This window comes from Polyodon spathula, chromosome 1 (assembly GCF_017654505.1).
Source record: "Polyodon spathula isolate WHYD16114869_AA chromosome 1, ASM1765450v1, whole genome shotgun sequence".
Taxonomy (NCBI): domain Eukaryota; kingdom Metazoa; phylum Chordata; class Actinopteri; order Acipenseriformes; family Polyodontidae; genus Polyodon; species Polyodon spathula.
Genome location: NC_054534.1, coordinates 13,445,027 through 13,466,762, shown reverse-complemented (window position 1 = coordinate 13,466,762; position 21,736 = coordinate 13,445,027). Strand labels below are relative to the sequence as shown.

Sequence of the window (21,736 nt, the reverse complement as noted above, 5' to 3'; positions counted from 1 at the left end):
CATCAGGTGCAGGGGATTACTAAACAATTAAGCAATTACACAATTAAACCCCATAACACCCAAATGTGCATTCTCACAAGGTTTTTAGCAGGGAAGGATTTTAACCCCCTCCCTGGTACCTTACAATATATATATATATATATATATATATATATATATATATAAATATATATATTTATATGGATTGAATGATAAAAGTTTGGTGACATTTCTTATTATACAGTTAAACGCTCCAAAAATATGTAACACAAGCAATGAAAAACTATTAAGAATATCTGTGTTTTACAACATTACTTGTCTGCTGTAAAGATGACGTAAACATGCAAAGAAAAATGTTTTTAACTTCCATGTTTTATTTTGACATAACTTCCATGACCCCTGGCACAATATGTGTAATAATTACATTTGTATTTCATTGTATTTTGCCTCTTCTGTACTGTATCTAATATTTAATTGAACGTATTATCATGAATAAATAAATATTTGAGGGTTTCACTACCCATATCTACTGTGGGTTAATCTAAGGAATCATTTTTTGTTTAGTGTTTTCAAATTCACAAAAGCAATAGGTACAATATGCTATACATCAATGTTTTTCATATCGACAGTGGTGGTGCTGTATTAGTGAGATAATGTAGCAAGCAAATTGGTATTGTCATGTAGTTCTCTGAAATTCACTATTTTTTTATTATTATTATTATTATTATTATTATTATTATTACATTTTCTCTTTCAGTTTTGACTAGCCAGTACAGTGCTGTCGTGGCTGCATTGCATTTACTGACAGGAATCCATTTTATGTATCATAGACTTTGAAATAGCCTCTTTGAAATGTACAGAACTCTACAAACGCCTCTGTATGTATTTGCACCAAGACTACACATGCCACATGGCTGAAAGGAAAAATAATATACTTTTTAATAAAAACCCAACTACCTAATTACTTCCTGTGGCAGGATAGCGTGAGGAAAGACTCTGAAACAAGAAAAGCTGCAGTTTAAGTTCTGTTGCACACTTTTATTAAAGGAACACAAATAAAACGGAAACAAACAAACCGGGCACAAGGGCCAAAATAATAGATTTAAACAAAACAATACTGACCACAACCACTAATGTCAAGCTGGGCATTCACCTTCACCTTCACCTTCACCTTCACCTACATACCTGCACACCTGCACACCTACACACCTACACTCTACACCTTATCCCCCTCCCTCTAAATACATGTGGCCACTCCCAAATTAGCACTTACTTACCTAATTGTGTAATGGCCACACCTGTGATTGCTGGCAGGGACAGATTTAACCCCATCCCTGCCAACATTACATTTCCACACACACACACACACACACACACACTATTTATATGAAGGGCTTTCATCCTGCCACACTTCCCTTTGGAACTTGTGTCATCATAGGAGAATTATACTGATGATGCGAGAGTTAATCTATGCTAGGTGTTTAGGTCGTGTGTATCAGTAAATCGATATAAACATGAGGTCACCTTTACAAGATTCCAAATACTTACTGTTTCTAATGCACTACATATTGTTGCAAATGTATTTTTAAATTCATTTCGAGTTTGTGTTTATTTTGGCTTTCAAAAACTGCAACATCGTAGAAATATTAGGCATATTATGTGAAAAAACAAACATATAAGCAATCTATGAAAAGCATATTTCAATAACAAACCATAGATATGAAAGTAATAAATTAACTTACCACACATGCTCTTCAAAATTGCTGTTGCACTTTCTTGCAGTTTTTTTGTCTCATTTTTGTAAAGTTGTGGTTTGTGTCATATAACACCATTTTTTTTCCTGTGGAGTATGCAGTATTTAATGTAAATATTTTAAGTGTGGATTTCAGCTGGCTTTGTCAAGTATATTTAGGGATTATATACACTGTACCCAAATAATCCAAAGAACTGTGATCAGTCAGCTTAAATAGAGGGTCAAATGAATAAACGCTCATTGCTGTTCAATAAGATTTATTTTACAAGATAATGTTCTCAAATGTTGGAATACACTTCTCATGCTAAATGCTGTGACAAGAGAATGACTTGAAAAGGAACATTCAATTTTGTGTTACACTTGCTTTAGAAAATGTATACTGTGCGGGGGTGAAAGAGGTGATAAAGAACATAAAAAAACAAGCACATCTGTAACCTTTAAGTCACAAATTACTGACATGTTACAGTAGATAACAATGCAGTTATTATTATTATTATTATTAGAAGAAGAAGAAGAAGAAGAAGAAGAAGAAGAAGAAGAAGAAGAAGAAGAAGAAGAAGAAGAAGAAGAAGGTGTTTGGTTTCTACCATCGGCATCCGAATAGTTTATTAAATAATAAAACTAAAGATTTAAGTAAACCAGCACGTTTTAGCAATTGTTATTTTCTCAGTTTAGATCCAATTATCTTTTATAATTTGTGACCGAGGGACTAACCAACTGTCAATTATTAAATTATCCCATGGTCACATTCTGCTTGGGTCTACCAAGTGTGCGTGACTGTCAGGTAGTTAAAAAATCAGTAGATGACAGTCACGCATTCTCACAAGGTATTTAAAATAATAAATACAAAACGATACCATGGTGGGCGGCGTGTTGCTCGTTCGGCCAAACAATACATAAAATACAAAATAATAATAAACAAAGGGGCGGGACAATCGGGCACATGCCATCATTTCATAGGTCTGAGATTTTCCTATTTGAAAAAATGCACATATTACTTTTTTTAATGGTCATATTTAAAGCTATTAGTAATATATCATTGATATTTCTTATTCTATACTATTCTGTACATACCAGTGGCAGGGCGGAAAAAAAACTCTAAACATAATTAGAGGGTGCAGGGCAAAGCCCCGCATGGAAATTAAATGTGTTGTGTTTGTTTGGCATGTGTGAATGTGTTGTAAATGAGGTATTGTTTTGGTTTAAGAATGGGTGTTGTTGTTGTGGTATGATTTAAAATGCATTTTGTGTGTATTGTAATAATACAATTTTTTAACATTTTTTTGTTATTGCGTGGCAGCATGGATGGGTTAAAAGCCCCATCCCTGTAAACTTGTCTGGAATGTGTCCATCTCCGGATTGAATAATTTAGTGTTAATCTGGAGATAAAAACCTGCAGCTCTTCTGTGTTTGGGGTGGGCGTTTGAGAGGAAGAACGTGTGTGTGAGAAACACAGAGAGAGCAAGGAGAAAATGAAAGTAAAGTTAAGAACATAAGAACATAAGAAAGTTTACAAACGAGAGGAGGCCATTCGGCCCATCTTGCTCGTTTGGTTGTTAGTAGCTTATTGATCCCAAAATCTCATCAAGCAGCTTCTTGAAGGATCCCAGGGTGTCAGCTTCAACAACATTACTGGGGAGTTGATTCCAGACCCTCACAATTCTCTGTGTAAAAAAGTGTCTCCTATTTTCTGTTCTGAATGCCCCTTTTTCTAAACTCCATTTGTGACCCCTGGTCCTTGTTTCTTTTTTCAGGCTGAAAAAGTCCCTTGGGTCGACACTGTCAATACCTTTTAAAATTTTGAATGCTTGAATTAGGTCGCCACATAGTCTTCTTTGTTCAAGACTGAACAGATTCAATTCTTTTAGCCTGTCTGCATATGACATGCCTTTTAAGCCCGGAATAATTCTGGTCGCTCTTCTTTGCACTCTTTCTAGAGCAGCAATATCTTTTTTATAGCGAGGTGACCAGAACTGAACACAATATTCAAGATGAGGTCTTACTAGTGCATTGTACAGTTTTAACATTACTTCCCTTGATTTAAATTCAACACTTTTCACAATGTATCCGAGCATCTTGTTAGCCTTTTTTATAGCTTCCCCACATTGTCTAGATGAAGACATTTCTGAGTCAACAAAAACTCCTAGGTCTTTTTCATAGATTCCTTCTCCAATTTCAATATCTCCCATATGATATTTATAATGTACATTTTTATTTCCTGCGTGCAGTACCTTACACTTTTCTCTATTAAATGTCATTTGCCATGTGTCTGCCCAGTTCTGAATCTTGTCTAGATCATTTTGAATGACCTTTGCTGCTGCAACAGTGTTTGCCACTCCTCCTACTTTTGTGTCGTCTGCAAATTTAACAAGTTTGCTTACTATACCAGAATCTAAATCATTAATGTAGATTAGGAATAGCAGAGGACCTAATACTGATCCCTGTGGTACACCGCTGGTTACCACACTCCATTCTGAGGTTTTTCCTCTAATCAGTACTTTCTGTTTTCTACATGTTAACCACTCCCTAATCCATGTACATGTGTTTCCTTGAATCCCAACTGCGTTCAGTTTGAGAATTAATCTTTTGTGCGGGACTTTGTCAAAAGCTTTCTGGAAATCTAAATAAACCATGTCATATGCTTTGCAATTATCCATTATCGATGTTGCATCCTCAAAAAAATCAAGCAAGTTAGTTAGACACGATCTCCCTTTCCTAAAACCATGTTGACTGTCTCCCAGGACCCTGTTACCATATAGGTAATTTTCCATTTTGGATCTTATTATAGTTTCCATAAGTTTGCATATAATAGAAGTCAGGCTTACTGGTCTGTAGTTACCTGGTTCAGTTTTGTTTCCCTTTTTGTGGATCGGTATTACATTTGCAATTTTCCAGTCTGTCGGTACCACCCCTGTGTCAAGAGACTGCTGCATGATCTTGGTTAGCGGTTTGTAAATTACTTCTTTCATTTCTTTGAGTACTATTGGGAGGATCTCATCCGGCCCAGGGGATTTGTTTATTTTAAGAGCTCCTAGTCCCTTTAACACTTCTGCCTCTGTTATGCTAAAGTTATTTAAAACTGGATAGGAACTGGATGACATGTGGGGCATGTTGTCAGTATCTTCCTTTGTAAAAACTTGTGAAAAGTAATCATTTAACATATTTGCTATTTTTTTTTCTTCCTCTACGATTTTGCCATTTGTATCTCTTAAACATTTAATCTCCTCTTTGAATGTTCTCTTGCTGTTGTAATATTGGAAAAACATTTTGGAATTGGTTTTAGCTCCCTTAGCAATGTTCATTTCTATTTCTCTCTTGGCCTTTCTAACTTCCTTTTTGACTTGCGTTTGCAGTTCCATGTACTCTTTCTGTGTACTTTCTTTTTGGTCCTTTTTTAATGCTCTGTAAAGTGCCTTTTTTCGCTGAATATTTTTTTTAATTGATCTATTAAACCATTTTGGCAATTTAGTTTTACATTTAGATTTGTCTACTTTAGGGATATAATTGTTTTGCGCCTCTAGTACTACATTTTTGAAGAACAACCATCCTTCTTCTGTGGGTGTTTTCTCTATTTTACTCCAATCTACTTCTGTTAGTCTCTGTTTCATACCTTCATAGTTTGCTTTTCTAAAATTGTAAACCTTAGCTTTAGTCTTTACTTTTGGGGATTTAAAAAACACTTCAAATGAGACCATGTTGTGGTCTGAGTTTGCCAGTGGTTCTCTGACCTCTGTTTTAGTTATTCTATCTTCGTTATTTGAAAAGACTAAATCAAGGCATGCCTCCCCTCTAGTCGGTGCCTTGACAAATTGTGTTAGGAAGCAGTCATTTGTCATTTCCACCATTTCTATTTCATCCTTCGCGCTACCCACCGGGTTTTCCCATTTTATTTGGGGGAAGTTGAAATCCCCCATTAGTATGGCTTCTCCTTTGCTACACACATTTCTAATGTCATTGTATAACAGATTATTGTGCTCACCGTCTGAATCTGGCGGTCTATAGCATGCTCCTATTATTATGCCTTTTGAATTTTTGTCTGTTATTCTGACCCATATTGATTCGGTTTTATTTTCTTTGTCCAGGTTTAACACCTGGGCTTCAAGACTGTTTCTTATGTATAGCGCTACCCCTCCTCCTCTTCTGTCCTGCCTGTCTTTCCTATACAGTGTATACCCACAAATATTATATTCGTCCCCATCACTCTCAGATAACCACGTTTCTGTAACACCTATCACATCATAGTTACCTGTTAGTGCAGTAGCTTCAAGTTCTAGAATTTTGTTTCTGATACTTCTAGCATTTAGATAAATACATTTAATGGTTGTCTTACCTGAGTTGTTGTTCTTGTTTTGATGCGGTCTCCCTTCTGTTTTTTTGTTGATTTCTCCCCCCTTCCTTTCTAGTTTAAATGCTTCTGAACCTGCTCGAGGATCTTTTCTCCAAGTAGACTAGTTCCCTTGTTATTTAAATGCAGTCCATCCCGTCTATACAGATAGTCCTCGTTGTAGAATGTGGTCCAATGATCAAGATAGGTGAAGCCTTCCCGTGTGCACCACGTCTTCAGCCATTCGTTTTGATTAATTATTTCCAGCTGTCCATATGGTCCTTTGCAAGGTGCCGGTAGTATACCAGAAAATACCACAGTTTTGGTTTTCTCTTTTAATTTCCTTCCTAGCTCTCTGAATTTGTTTTGCAGGGATTTTGGTCTGTCTCTTCCAATGTTGTTTGTACCAATGTGGACGACTACTACCGGGTCGTCTCCTGTTCATTCTAGGAGCCTGTCCACGTTCTCAGTGATGTGCTTGACCGAGGCTCCCGGAAGGCAGCACACTGTTGTAGTAAGGGGGTCCAAACTGCGAATTGAACTTGCTGTGTTTCTCAATATGGAGTCCCCAACAATCATGACCTCCCTTCTTTTTGCTGTCTGGTCACCACTGTCAATAGGGTCCTGGATGTTGTTCCTTTCATTCTCTTGTTGTTGGTTCTGCTCATCAAAATTCTGAAGTGACTCAAATCTGTTGGTTGTTTTGATTTCTGGTGGTTGTGTTTGACGAAGTTTCTTTTTTTCCCTGCTTCTGCCTACCTGAACCCAGCTGTTCTGACCTTCTATCTCCCTGGTGGCTTTCAGTCTGTTAGGGGTGATGCAGACTTCCATGAATTGTGTGTGTGCCAGTTCCTCAAGATCCTGTTGCTGTCTCACTTCTTCCAGCTCCATTTCTAGCATACTTACTAGTTTATGCAAATCCTGGATCGCGCGGCACTTTACGCACACTTGGTTTAGCTCCGCTGGGTTTTCTCGGATTTCCCACATCAAGCAGGTGTCACAGATTACTGGCTTGAAGACCATGTTGAGGTTTTTTTTTTTTTAAGTTTAGTTTCTTCTGCAGCCGTCAACCTGCTTTCAAACTGCTTCGAAACTGCTCTGTACTTTTCCACGCCTGTACTTCCCCCACTCGCTGTCGCTTCCACTCGCTGTCGCTGGGAAGACTGCCTCGTTTAACTGCGTTGTTCTGCTGTGCTGTTGGCTCCTCCCCTCGCCCGTGTCTCAAAACGGCGCTGAATTTGAATCAGCTGCTCCGAGTTTCAGCTTGTTTGTTATCAGAAAAACACACGCGGCTGTTTGACTTTGAGCTGCTGCTGTGTTTCCCCAATGTCCTCTGTTTTCTGATTAAAGCAATTCAAGATGCAATTTCTCCTTTCTGCTTCGAAACTGCTCTGTACTTTTCCACGCCTGTACTTCTCCCACTCGCTGTCGCTTCCACTCGCTGTCGCTGGGAAGACTGCCTCGTTTAACTGCGTTGTTCTGCTGTGCTGTTGGCTCCTCCCTATTAGTTATCTAGCTATAGGATCAGTGAAGGTGACTGCCCAGCCTGACCTAGATATCATGGTGCGTTATGTGTTCAAGAGTTTGTTTTGGTTTAAACCATTTATTTCGCACTGTGGGCAGTGTTTTTATTTTAAATATTTATTACATTTTTTTTAATAAAAACGCTCCGCAGCATTTTCACCCGCAAGAACCTGTGTTGTGTCTCTGTCATCTTTCTGGTCTGGGGACGTAATCACTGGGCTATCCTGTGACATTACTGTTGATATATGTAGTTGTCATACATTGTCAACTCATTTTATAATGCAATGCAAAGGCAACACACTGCGTGCAGTCACTTCCTGTATAGCCAAGAATGTATTTATTAAATGTTCACAGGGTAATGCAATCTGTTTTACAAAGGTATCCTAGGTGACAGCAAAGTGGTGCAGCAATTTACTTAAAATCTCTGTTTCATACAATGCACATCAAAATTGCAAAGTATTACAAAATGAGTTGTAGATGAAGACGTTCATTAGATAAACAGTTCCAGGAAGAGTCTGTTTCGTGAGTTGCAGCAACTGGGCTGTGGAGAACGAGGACACAATTTTGATATGCTGGTGGAAACAAAGCATCAACTGAGTAGGCTGTGGCAGAGTGGCCCCTATTAAAAGGACAATAGCATCTTTGTGGTTCTGAAAGAAAAAAAAAAATACACACGCAGAGTTCTTTTGCTGAGATGGGCAGAAAGTATTAATTCAACGTTTTAACGTGTATGTGAGAAAACATTTTCCCCATAACTAACATTATACAATAAGCCCATGGGTTTATTTACTGTAACTTGTGCATAAAAAGGGCTTTCTGACATTTTCTTTCCCCAGTAAGCATCCCCTTTTCTTGTTGTAGAAAGAGCCTTTTCCCCCAATTTTATTCTGGATCATAGCCTGTAATTGTCTTAAGGGCCAAATATAGAAATTGAAATGTTAGGGTGGGCTGCCTGTGTGTCACACAAAGCCTCAGAGTAGGGTGTTGCCTGCTTTTTAATATCCTCCATAACCACTTTTGTTAGTTGCGTGGAAACGCAGTGATTGTACACAGTTCTGCTCCCCACTCTCCACTTCAGACAAGATTGTGCTCATAAAATCAGCCTGATTTAGAGGTTCCTCAGCCTAGTGCAAAATTATGTATGCTGTGTTTATTGCTTTTCATAAGTAAAAGACCTTTTTTCTTTTTGTAATCTTCAGAAACTGCAAGCATGTTTTTTTTTTTCCTTGTAGCATAATAAGTCATTTAAACATACTCATACACTTGTTAACCATAAAAGTACAGCCTGGTTTGTTGGATGTAAAAGTTATACGCAATTTAAAAGTTGGATGCAATAAGCTTGTCTGGATATGTTTTTATTGGGAAACTATTAGGGTTTTAGTTCCTTCTCCATTATTGATAGGGATGCAGTTTTACTGAAATGAGTTTTATACAATCAATTAATGAAGTACAGTTTATAAGGTTGTTGATTCCATTATGAAATATAGTTTTGCCAGGAATCATGTTGTTACCGTACATTGTGTAAATGTGGAAGTGAGCATTTTTACATGGTGACAGTGTTTTATAGTGTTTTTAGATCCACTTTTTAGATTTTAAAGTTTATTTTGGACAAAGATTTGTCCATTGGTCGCTCTCCAGGATTAATAAGTTAGTAAGTGAAATGCCTCTACACTTATGTTATCCAAACAGATTTCTATAACCAGTTCTAAACTGGGAACCTCAGTCTGACTGACAGTACAATATAAAACAATGGTGATCAACTCAAGGAGCCACATGGGAATTACAGTACATATTGGTTACCTGCAGACTTATTTTGCTGCTATGCTAATGTACACTATTCCGTTTTTTTTTTTTTTTCTGAATAGAGAAAAGTATGAAAATAATTAGTTTTCATCATAATATCTGGTACAGGCCAAAGGTGTAGTAAAAACATACCTGTGATAACCCAGCCCTTTAAAATCTGCTCCTCCTGAACTCACTTCTGTCACAGCAAGTCACAGGACTAAGAACTATAAATAAACATTTTTTTAAATGAACGAAATACATTACAGCCTGCAGCTGAAAACTGAATGTTTGTATGATGTACAGTGGTTCCTCAAAAACTCCACTCTTAATGATCCATTGAACAGAAAACTGAAACCAAGGCTAACCGTGTAAAAGATGTGGAGCAGACAAGGGAAATAGTCTATGAAACTAAATATTTTTCAATCCTTATAGGTTTGGAGAACTTCATTTTTGTTAAAGCTGCAAACTAGGCGCTGGGTTTGTAAAAAGTTTTGTGGTGCCCAGAGGTCAGGGGTCAGATTCCCCAATATTTTGGGTTAGCTGAAAGAATGTAAAATAATCTCTTTAAGAGATGTGTTTTTAAGCAACAAAATGTAACATTTTCAGTAAACCCAATATGTAAAATGATCATCACTGTGAACTTACAATGTCTAATTTTTGTGTCTATAGTATATATTGCTTGTCTATGGCACAATTTTGTACTATAAAATGGTGCTTATAGAGGGTAAATGATAAAGGCCTATTGAATACAGTCAAATATACAACAAAGTGGATGGATCTGTCACCCACAAAAGCAAAGTTAAGTGGGTTATTTGATCTTTCTGCAAAAATCATTAAGGGTCTTTTGAACTTGCAGAACTGCCAAGTGATTCAGTCGTCCTTGACTCATACATAGTGGTTTGCAAGTCCTTTTTCATTTTGTTAGGCAGACAACACACTGCCATAATATTGAATATAAAAATAAAATACACAAACATAATACTGAATATGGAAATGACAAAAGAAAGCACCCTGACACAAGCTGACCCTTTCTGGTTTCGTCACTTTATACGAGAGCCGGTAGTCTGTGAGACATGAAAGGCTTGTGTGAATGACTAGGGTTCCTAACGAAGGAGAAATAATGCTGATTTCCTTATTAAATTTATCTGTTGTGAAATGTTATTCGATAGGTACGCTGTTCCTTGCGTGTTTATGTTGCATATAAAAATATCATTCTAATCAAAAGGTTTGTAAAATTATTACATATAAGTTCAAACGTTGGTGGTGCTGGGCCCACTTTCCAGAATATTGGTGGAGCACAAGCTCAACCGGTCCATATAACCTAGTGCCTAAAACAAACAAAAAAAATATTAAAACTGACAGCTAATACCAGTAAATCCAAGTTTTATAATTGCCCCTGTCAACTGCATTCATAAAATTGCATTTTTCATATAGATTATGGTATGTAGTCATTATCACATATTATGTTTTTTGTCATGGCACCCTGGGCATCAATAAGATAAGCTCAAAGCAGCTCAATCTGACCACTCCATTGTCTCTCCAATAGAAAATCTTCTTCCAAGCTCTCTATATCCCACAACCCGTAACCGTAACGGAGGTCCCCATAGAGAATTAGTGGAGTTCAGTATCTTGGGGTAATAAAATATCTTTGATGATAGATATATTGCAACAGGATAGGTCTTGTACTGGTGTTGAAAAATGAGTTAAGACAGACAGAAAGTGGTATCGTATCGATATATTCAAAACACAAACTAATTTTACCAGTATCGTTCCTATACAGGTGTGAACAGGGCTTTAGATTAGCTGAGATTCTAATCCAAAATCTCAATTCGTAGCTCAAACCACTAGGCTACACTGCCTACAGTGGTATAAAAACATATTACCATATGAAATACTACATGGGATGTCAAAGCACAAATTCAAGTAAGTACAAAAAAGTACAAAAAAACCTAAATCCAGTTTTTATAGTTAGTATAACAGTTATGCATAAATGATAATACTGAAATCTTTGATAAATCACTCACACCTACAGTGCTGAGAAAGTTTGTGAACCCCAATGATAATTATGGAAATTCCATAATTTTACCATGATAGCCTTCTTGAATCAAAATCTTTTCTTAAATATCCAATAGGGTTTATATTAACCAATTCCATGTCTTTTGAAACAAAAAGATGTATGAATTAGACAAACAATGAGTAGTTAAGATTCAGGGTATCGGAAAAAGTAAGTGAACCCCTGGTTTTATCAGCTCAATTAACGAGATAATCAGGTTTTAAAATAATTAGGTAGATCTTCAGGGGTGAGTTTGGGAGGCCCCAACCTATGTAAAGATCAGAAACTTTGTGAGTTTGATCTTCACCATACAGGTGTGTAGAAGCACGTCATGCCACGATCAAAAGAAATCTCTGAGGACCTCAGAAAAACAGTTATTGATGCTTATCAGTCTAGAAAGGGTTACAGACAATTTTTAAGGATTTGGGGCTCCACTGTTCCACTGTCGTCCTACCAAAATCTCTCCATGAACAAACCGGAAAATCATCAAGGAAGTCACAAAGAACCCCAGAGTAACATCCAAGGCCTAGTCAAAGTCCGGACCTAAACTCCATCGAAATGTTTTGGCCCGACCAGAAGCAAGCTGTCCATGCATGGAAGCCCTCAAATGTCACTGAGTTTAAGCAGTTCTGTAAGGAGAATTGGCCAAAATTCTTCAAAACTGATGTTAGAGACTGACCAACAGTTACAGGAAACGCTTAGTAGAAGTCATTGCTGCTCAAGGGGGAGCCACCAGTTACTGAATCTAAAGGTTCACATACTTTTTCACACATGGATATTGAATGTTGAGTCATTTGAGTATAAATAAATGTTGAAAAAGTATCTGTTTTTTCATTATTTGTTTAATCAGGTTATCTTTATCTATTATTAGGACTTAGATTAAGATTTAATAACATTTTAGGTTTGAAATATGTGAAATATGTGAAAATCCTAAGGGGTTCACAAACTTTTTCTCGGCACTGTATATATGTAACTGGTTTACTTTTTGTAGCTTTTTTTTTCTCCCCAACAATCCACTCTTTATAATCTTCACCATTATATTACTAAAATGATTTGTTTATAAAGTTGTTTTATACAATACTAGTGGGTCTATAGGGCTGTAACAGGGATGTTACCTGTGTGGGTGGCCACTGAAAAATAAGGAGTCAGACACAGAGCAGTGGTTGCTGACACACCGCATAGGTATTTACAATATATACAATATAAACTCCTGCCCTACCACAAGGGCATAAAAGAAAAAAAAAAATCTGTAAAACAGTGCAGCTTGTATACCACAAATTACCACAACTATTTCCTACTAAAGTGAACAATAATAGCTGTTGTCTCTGATTTTGTACCGAAGTTCAAAGTAACATTGCAGTTAAAATGGAGGGCTCTTTTTTAATGCCTACCCCATTACCATTGAAGATTGTACATTATTTATCGAGATTACTTATGACTTCAAGGTAATGTTGCATTTTACTCTCTCATTGTTAAAATTAGAGGGTAAGTTACTCCAGGACCCAAAGTGACTTCACAACAGCACACAAACTGGCAGTTAATGAAAATAACAACCAGATTTCAAAATGTTACAGATGAAAACAGACGAGTTTGTTGAAAATCAGGAACATTTTGCCACAAGAAAAAAAGACATTGAGTGATATACATTTACTAAAACTTTTAGTAAAAGTGTAACTGGAAGAAAATGGAGAAAACAGGAAACTTCATCAAATACCAGATCAGCAATTGACAACATTGAAGCCAAGACTGGTATTTAGCGCGACACAAATATGAAGGTTCTACTATGGTAACCAAACGGACTTCACAAAAGCAAAATAAAGTTTAGTGGCAAAACAAAAGCATTACAAACAAAATAAAAACAAAGGAAGGTAAATGGCCATATGTGCTACTTTTTCAAGCTATTATAAACTGCTACAACGAAATAATAACAAATAAAGTACACCAAAGTGTGCAATAGAAAACCTGTTATTGTATATCTGGCTTCTGCTGACATGGATCCTCCGCCTTCGGTCTTGTCATTTATCTTGCCACCAGAGTTTATTCCTTGTATTATTATTATTATTATTATTATTTATTATTATTATTATTATTGATGTTTTATTTTTTTAAATGCTTGTTGTGTCACATGTAACAATTTTTTTTTATGCGCAATGCTTAGGGGAAGAGTAATGATTAGTTGTGATTGTAAGAGTAAAATGATTAGAAATGGAAGCAGCATTAAATATTTGCAAGGTAGTTTATCCTGTAGTTTGTACTGTATTTCAAATAGGTTTTTTGTATCTTTTCTTGTTGTTGTGGACTATTTGGCTGTGTAGTGTGCAAGGTATATTTGTATTTGGACTAGTTTAAGTTGTAATCGTATAATGCCTTATTTGAATTCAAAATCGTGTAGAACCCATCTCTATTGAAATAATCAGACTGGACAACACTTCTATTATTGAATACAAAGGACCAGTTTATTTGAAAATAAAACTAAATAAAGGACAAATTAAAGGTGCAACAACTAAACAGAAATACAGAAAGGAAGAATTAACTAAACTAAACAGTATAGAAAAGAAAATGCAAAGAACAACACCCCACTCCGGATAGCTGATTAGCGATCCAGAGCAATCTATGGCAGATTCCTTTAAAGGTTACAACCACATTCCTGACAGTTACTTAAGATGAAGGTTAGTCTTAACAGGTGTGTCATTACATTAATAACACAAATATTTACTTTCGTTAGTATTTAGTAATCAAAGCATTGTTAATCAGTCTCATATAGATGTGTTGGTTCAGAGGGCAATTCTTACCCTTGTGGGATAAAGACGCTCTTTGCATCCAGACAACCTTATGAGAATGATCTAATATCAAGACATCTAAATTTGGATTCTAGCTTTAAATGCAGAATGATAATTGCTTTGTAAAACCCACATCAATTTGTATGCAACACATACAACTAAACAATTAATATAGTGTTCATTAACTCAAAGCATGAATTGATAAGCAATAATACTTTTCTTACATTCTACCTCAAACAAAATGTAATTTTTAATTTATGGTTGGCTTATTCTCGAGTTCCTAAGAGGATAAAACACTACGTGTTGAATACTTAACAGACTTTCGCTCCTTTTCAGCTGCTCAAGGTTCTCCTGCTGGCAAGGAAAGGTCCAGGTTCCGGGGCCTGCCTCCCTCGCATTGTGTCTCCACACCAGGGGATGAAAGAAATGTTTTTTGCAAAAACAAGAGTCATTAACTATTTAGGTATTCCACTGAAACAGCAATTCCTCCACCAATATGTGCACTTTTCATCCGGTTATGCCTGGGATATTCCACCACAAAGCTGCTCTGCTAGCTCAATAAAAGAGATTTTATATATATATATATATAGTAAGATAGCAAGGAGGGGGTTAAAATTCCTCCCTACTAAAAACATGAGAGAATGCACGTTTTGGTGAATGGGCTAAGGGTTTTAATTGTTTTATTGTTTAGTTATCCCCTGCACCTGGTGGTAATTGTAAATTAGAGCCAGGTGCAGGGTATTTAAGAGAGGCAGCCAGTCTGTTAGAGGCTGCTGAGTGAAGTCCCGTCCGTCCCGTCCGTCCGTCCGTCCGTCCGCGTCCGTCCGTCCGTCCGTCCGTCAAAGAAAGGTATTGTGTGAAATCTGTGTAAGTTTTTGTGTGTGTCAGGTAAACGGCTTAGCTGTCCTGCGTGTTAGTCAGGGACCTGTCGGTGTATAGTCAGAGCTCCAAAATGGTGTTAGGTGTTTGTTTCTGTTTTATTTATTTTGATATGTGTTTATTAAAAGTGCGCGTCAGCACTGAAAAATCAATTTCCATGTCCTGGGTCTGCTTTTAAAGGGGCAACGAACCGTGAGAGTGCGAGGCTCTTTTACTATATATATATATATATATATATATATATATATATATATATATATATACTAGGTCTGATCAGTTAGGATATTTGATTCAATACTTAAAGGAGGTTGCCTGAAAATCCTCCCAGATACAGAATGGATGCCTGAGGGTGTTGTTCAGGAGTTTGTGGCCCAAACAATAGGGCATAGTCTCATCTGAAAGTGGTATCTCTGTTCAAGCCAATTGCAGACGGTGAGTCGTCAGATTTTCATAGATTACAGCCTTGTTGTGCGTGTGAAGGAGACTCGATTGAAAGTCGCGTCTTTTCTACTACTCTCTTCACCCGATGACTGGATAGTTTGTTTATTTAGGGCGGTGCCCGAGTCCTTGTGCAGTGTTTTCCCATTGGCTATTCTCATTCTGAGACGGCCCAGCGTTCTCAATTGGTCCGCTGTTTTGCCCCTGTCGGCTGTATTTATGAGGTGGGCTGTTTTCTGTCCGAGGTGTCAAAACATTCAAAAGCATCTGGTTTGTATGCTCTTGGAAGACACCCCTGGTGCCAAAGGATTTATTCAGAGATTGTGAAGATAAACCACTTGTCCAGTTTTTAGACAACTCTTTCTAAAAGCATTCTTTGTCAGTGGGGGAGTTTGTGACAAAAAACCAAGCAGACACAGAGAATGGACCCCCCTTCCGTGTATATTCCATTTCTGTTAATTTCATAAACAGAATGATATTATGACCCAACTTGACACTACAGCTGTCACTGTAGTTGCTGTTCTGTCTCGATGGCAGCTCACTGTGTTTATTCATTTTTAGAAAGGGAAACTCAGGAAAGAACAGGAATGCAGCACTGTGATGGCTGAAACACTTTGCAGAATGTTGATTATCGGCATGAGATGGGATGTTGGTGTGGTTCAGTTGTGCGTACCATGTGAAAGATTTCTGGGGGCGTGCCTTATAGAGGGTATTGCATCATTAATTTCAATAGGGATTTGGTTGGGACTCAAAAATTGTGCCATATTTTACAGAATGCTGGTTCATAGAGGGGCTGGATTAGATGCTTTACTGTATACTACAGTACAGGAACAAATGTTTGAATACTCTAACAAATATTTCTTGTAGGTCCAATTATTTTATCCCTATTAGAATATCCTGTTATGTTCTCTCAGTGCAGCTACTTCCCGGAACAGTTCAGGAGAACATGGCATTTGCCTCTTGACACCCAGGAGCTCTATAGTAGATACCACCAAGCTACCGACCCTTGGAGGACAAAGACCAGCCCGGCTGCCTGCCAGTAGGCCCTGCTAGAGTGTGGTGAAGTGACTCGGTCCCTGACGATTCTGCCACCCTAAACGGGGGGAACTTCACACAGCCAGGACTCAAACCTGCGCTCCTCAGAAAGTATGACTCGCTATGCACACCTCATGGTTGTGTCTTTATCAGATGAGCCACTTGAAAATCCCAGAAGTATTTTATTTGTGTATTTGGAGGTACAGTAGCTCATTTCCATTCACAATGCTAAATGAGAGGTGGAAAGAATCTATATTTTGCATATATATCACAAGTGTGGCTATGTCTATCATGTGATTTGGACTCCAATTTCCTTGAGAAGGAGTTGAGTCAGAAAATGCCAGTTAAAGATCTGCTTGCGCCTGACTTACCCGAACAGCCTGTAGCCCTTTCATTAACACTGGTAACTGCAGGAAACAACAGAGAGGCTGCAAATTGACAGACTGAGCTCAAAGTTCTATCTAAAAAGTCGATTACGAAGAATCCATGAACAGGGTTCGAAATCACTGTGCGTCTAAGCATAGTATGTTGACAGTAAAAGTAAAGATCCACCAGGTAAAATAGTCCCTGGATTAATTGATTAAAAATAAAAAAATGTTCCTGCTATTTATTTAAAATATATAATTATGGTATAAATAGAATACCGAATGATCATTTGTGATATCCAAAAAATGAAGAGAAGCTACAGTTAATACTGTTTATTTGTTTGCCAGCTAGAGCAGAAATGACTATGAAATATACCCACACACACATATGCGCAAACTATCCTATCCTATTAATGAAATTTGAACCCCCCCTCCTTTTCATGATGATGGTTTTCATTCTCCCACACCTCCCCTGAGGGATGGAATGGTCAGTGTAAACGCTTCACTCAAAGCCGATTGTAATGTCAGTGTCTGAATAGGGAAATTCACAAACTTAACAAAAGTTGAGATTAGTGCACACATACATTAGCTTTTGTCATGTGCTCACAACGAACACCTACCTAGTAGGAGTGTTGTCAGAAGCAGCGGTAACAAGGGCATGGGTGGTGCGGGCAGGAATTAGAGACTCACTAAACTCCCTTCTTCCCACACAAAATATGTCTCCTCCGTTGTACAGTTATACAGTATGACGGTCTTGTAATCTTAGCCTGTCTCATTTGCATAACAGAAGTTGAAATTCTCCAGAACACATAATCTCAACCTGTACTACTAGAGTCTTTGGTTTAGGATGACGAACTTTCACTGATGTCCCGGGGTGCCTCAGTACAGGCCACAGCCAGGCTGCAGAATGTATTGCCTTCAAGATTTTGACAAGGACTAATTTCAAGATATTGCTATTCTCTTATAAACTGTACTTGGTATGGTGCTCTGAATTACCTGATCCCTTTGAACTCTCAAGATAAGGATTTCAGTTTCTATGCTGCTAGACTAGAACTCTCTTTCTGTCTCTGTTAGCGACTCAGTGGATGTTTTCAAATCTAGACTAAAGGTCCACTGTGGCAGGGTAGCCCTACAGCCCAAGATGTTACTGACAGGAGAGAGAGTCAGAGACAGGCAAGCTGTAGTGAAGCGCTAAATGCGCACGTTTATTACCAAAAACAAACAAACTGTACGAGGGCCAAAATAAAAGGTTAAACAAAAGAATACAATAAACACCGGTTACCTAAGTAGTGAATGGCCACACCTGTGATTGTTGGCAGGGATAGATTTAACCGCATCCCTGCCAAACATACACCTATTTACTACCGACAGCCCTTTTTAAAAATATAGCATTTTTAGATTTTTGTTTTTATTGAATTAGTTTATTAGGAGTTTGTTGTGTAGACCTCTGTAAGACTGCTGTGAAATGTGCCTGTCACAGAGACGGCCGAAGTGGGCGGCGTCAGAACCAGGAAAGGTAAGGCAATACACAAAACACAGGACGGATGAAATGAAATGATGAAGACGCCTGTTGGCGCCGGTTTAATACAAAATAAAAGGTTTAACAAACACGAAAAACACAGGACACGGCACTCTACGCCAAAATAAATAGACAAACAAAAACAGACTAAACTTAACAAAACGGTGTACGGACAGACACGGTGAGCGGATACTTTCTCCTCTTATTATTACTACGACTACTGCTTATTTCCTCCGTCTCCAATCCCGTTCTCCGCTCACCGAACACCCAACCACCCGTATGTGACAACGTGCATCTATATATACTATTGTGCTGGGATTCAATTACCAATTAATTATTCACTTGAATCCCAGCACGTGAATTAATAAAGTGCAATTCCCCGTGCTCACATATTACTACATTTTACTTGCACGTGAAGTGCTGTGCAATCCTCGTGCCTAAATACACATATACATTTTTAAACACTCGTGTTACACAGACCCGTTTATATCCCGTGTACCAATGTCTATACACCAACATTGAAACACACCACACGCAACACATAACAGATAATATACACAGGGGCGGGCACTTTGTTACAGTGCCATTTAAGTTCAAGACGTTGTTCCAGTCTTTCATGTACAACGTATTCACAAACTTATCTAATCAGCTATACAGGAGCCGAAGGAGGTGGCCCAACTTGCTAATTGTGATGACCACATGGGTTTATGTCCTAGACTTGAATCTTGGACATCGGGTTTGAAGAAGCAAATTAGCCTGACCAGCTGACTGACGAGACTGAAGAAGACTAATTCTATCAGCATGTCATCACATTATATTAGCCATCACGTACATATTATCTGTTTAATTATTTATTTTTCAAAATGTCTAAAGTGTCGGGTCGCTGAATCGATACAGTATAAAATGCTCTTACAGTTTGAGTATAAAAGAATATATCAATACATGCTAGATCTGCACTTATATACCGGTATCTAAATTTAAGTACCGCATACACTTATTTATTTATTTATATAAAATTACAGCTCTCAATAACATAATTTCAGTCAAATGCTCTTTGAAAAAGCAACTATGTGTGTTTGTGTGTGTGTGTGTGTGTGTATATATATATGTATATATATAAGCATGCATGGGGGAAGGCAGGTAGTAGGGCTGGTAGGTGACGTAATCACATACGAAGACATAAGCCTTCTAATACTCCTTGCAAAGGAGCCAGCTCTTTTGTATAGACGCTACGCTTTAGTGTGAGAGGTCTCGGGTTTGCTCCCGCCCTCCGACTGTGTGTGGATTGCCTTAATGCGTTAATGGCATAAAAGGAATATTCCGTTAACCATGTAAACGCAGAATATGAAAAGAATAAGAGAATTCCGCATGCATGTATACAGAGCGTTCGGAATATTCTAGTATTCCAGATAATTCATATTCTGAATACTTGTGCCATGGACGCAGACTGATTGACTTTTTGCATTACCTTCCAAAGCCACAAAGTTTAAAAAAAAAAACACTAATGAACCCCTACTCATCCAATGGGTTTTAACAAATACTTACCAACTGCAAAATGTAGTAGTAACATTTATATTTGTTTTTAGGCAAACAACAAAACCCGTCTTTGTTGTCCATAGAAACCTGGCCGAAGTAGTTCCTCAATTGTAAGTATATATCTAGTATACATCTACACATAATGTGGTGATAACAGTGAACAAGGACATGCTGTGTTCATATCCCTTTATCCATCAGTGTGTAGGGTCCAAGCTAGAATTAAACCATTAATATGAGCATTTTCAGTTTTCACAGTACTGTGAAAAATCTCTAGTTTCTTGTGTTGTTTGCTTCTTTCCAACACGCATCCCCTGAAATATAAGTTTTAATTCCCTGTACTGGTAGAAAGCCAGCATGTTGTAACAACTTGGATGGACTGGGTTACTGCATTCCAAAGGCCCCTGATTAAAAGTCCTAATTAGTACTAAAATGCGTCAAACCAAACTGTATTACTGACTCATAAGAGGCTTGTTTATCATCATGAATGTATGAAGATACTGTATATAGTGTAAGGTTATGCACTGTAGTCTTGAAACATGCTGCAGCGACATGTTACCAGGACAGCTATAGTAGAACTCTTTACCATAACTTATGGTATATATAGCTTTGAACATTGTATAACATTATGGGTTGTGAAATAATTCATTGAAAGAATATTTGTATTATTGTGTATTATACATAGATCCATGTTATTAATTTATTATTTTTTTAAATAATCATTCAAAAACAGCTTCCATTCTGAGTAAATAATTAGTTTTCATAATATTGTATTATTTTTCATATATGCATGGATAAGGAGAAGAGAATAATTTCTGAAGGTTATCAATGGTACCATTTGGGGGAAATTCACAATTAATTTGCTGCATAGTTTAATTGGCACCGTTTTGCTCTGGAAGGAGAAATGGATGTTAGATGTTGTAAGTGATGAGAGGTAATGGAAGGATTTGATGGGACACAGTTACAAAGTGGTGGTTTAGTGAGTGGTACATACATGAGTAAGACCTTGTGACGGCATGGAGAGACAGCTGACAGGAGGAAAGAGACCCCATTGGGACTGGCAAGGGTTAGCTACCCCGGTCGTCAGTATCCAGCTCTTTGTTTTCAAAGGTAAACAGGATGCTGGCAATGGAAGGTAATTATTAGGGCATCAAAATGGATAGTTGGAGGAGAGCACTTGGCTTCTGCGACTACCACCAATTCGAGCATACATAGATGACATGACAACAATGACTACAACCGTAGCCTGCACTAATTGGTTATTGGGCAAATTAACCAATAACATTGAATGGGCATGAATGCAATTTAAGCCCACTAAATCAAGGAGCATCTCTATAATTAAAGGCAAAGTAGTAGATAAAAGGTTCTACATTAATGTTGAGGCAATACCAACAGTGTCTGTGAAGCTAGTGAAGTCTAGGGAGAAGTCTAGGGAGATGCTACACCGGGGATCTAAAGGACACAGTTTGTGTGGGAGAAGTTAGACAACAAGCAGTGGAAGGGTTAAAGAGCATAGACTGCAGCGCTTTACCAGGCAAACTGAAACTTTGTTGCTTTCAGTTTGGTCTACTGCCATGACTGCTCTGGCCACTGGCTGTGTATGAGGTTTCCTTGACAACAGTTGAGAAGCTGGAAGCTTTAATCAGTTCATACGTCAGGAAATGGTTGGGAGTTCCACGCTGCCTCAGCAGAGTGGGACTTTATGGTAAAGGAATACTGCAGCTACCAATCTCTGCCCTAACCGAGGAGATTAAGTGCACCAAAGTCCA

The 21,736-nt window shown here is 37.8% G+C and overlaps 1 protein-coding gene across 3 annotated transcripts in view; it reads left to right on the top strand.

Annotated features, from left to right (window-relative positions):
* Positions 1-21,736, top strand: part of LOC121314353 (zinc finger and BTB domain-containing protein 7C-like) — an 89,128-nt gene that overhangs the window by 9,328 nt on the left and 58,064 nt on the right. The window contains exons 3-4 of one of the 3 annotated variants that reach the window (XM_041247539.1): positions 16,430-16,661; positions 20,021-20,080. The exons of 1 other annotated variant lie outside the window; for it this stretch is intronic. The gene's annotated coding sequence lies outside the window, so the exon portion shown is untranslated. The remainder of the gene's footprint in view (positions 1-16,429; positions 16,662-20,020; positions 20,081-21,736) is intronic. One more of the 3 variants, XM_041247558.1, reaches the window with a different exon arrangement.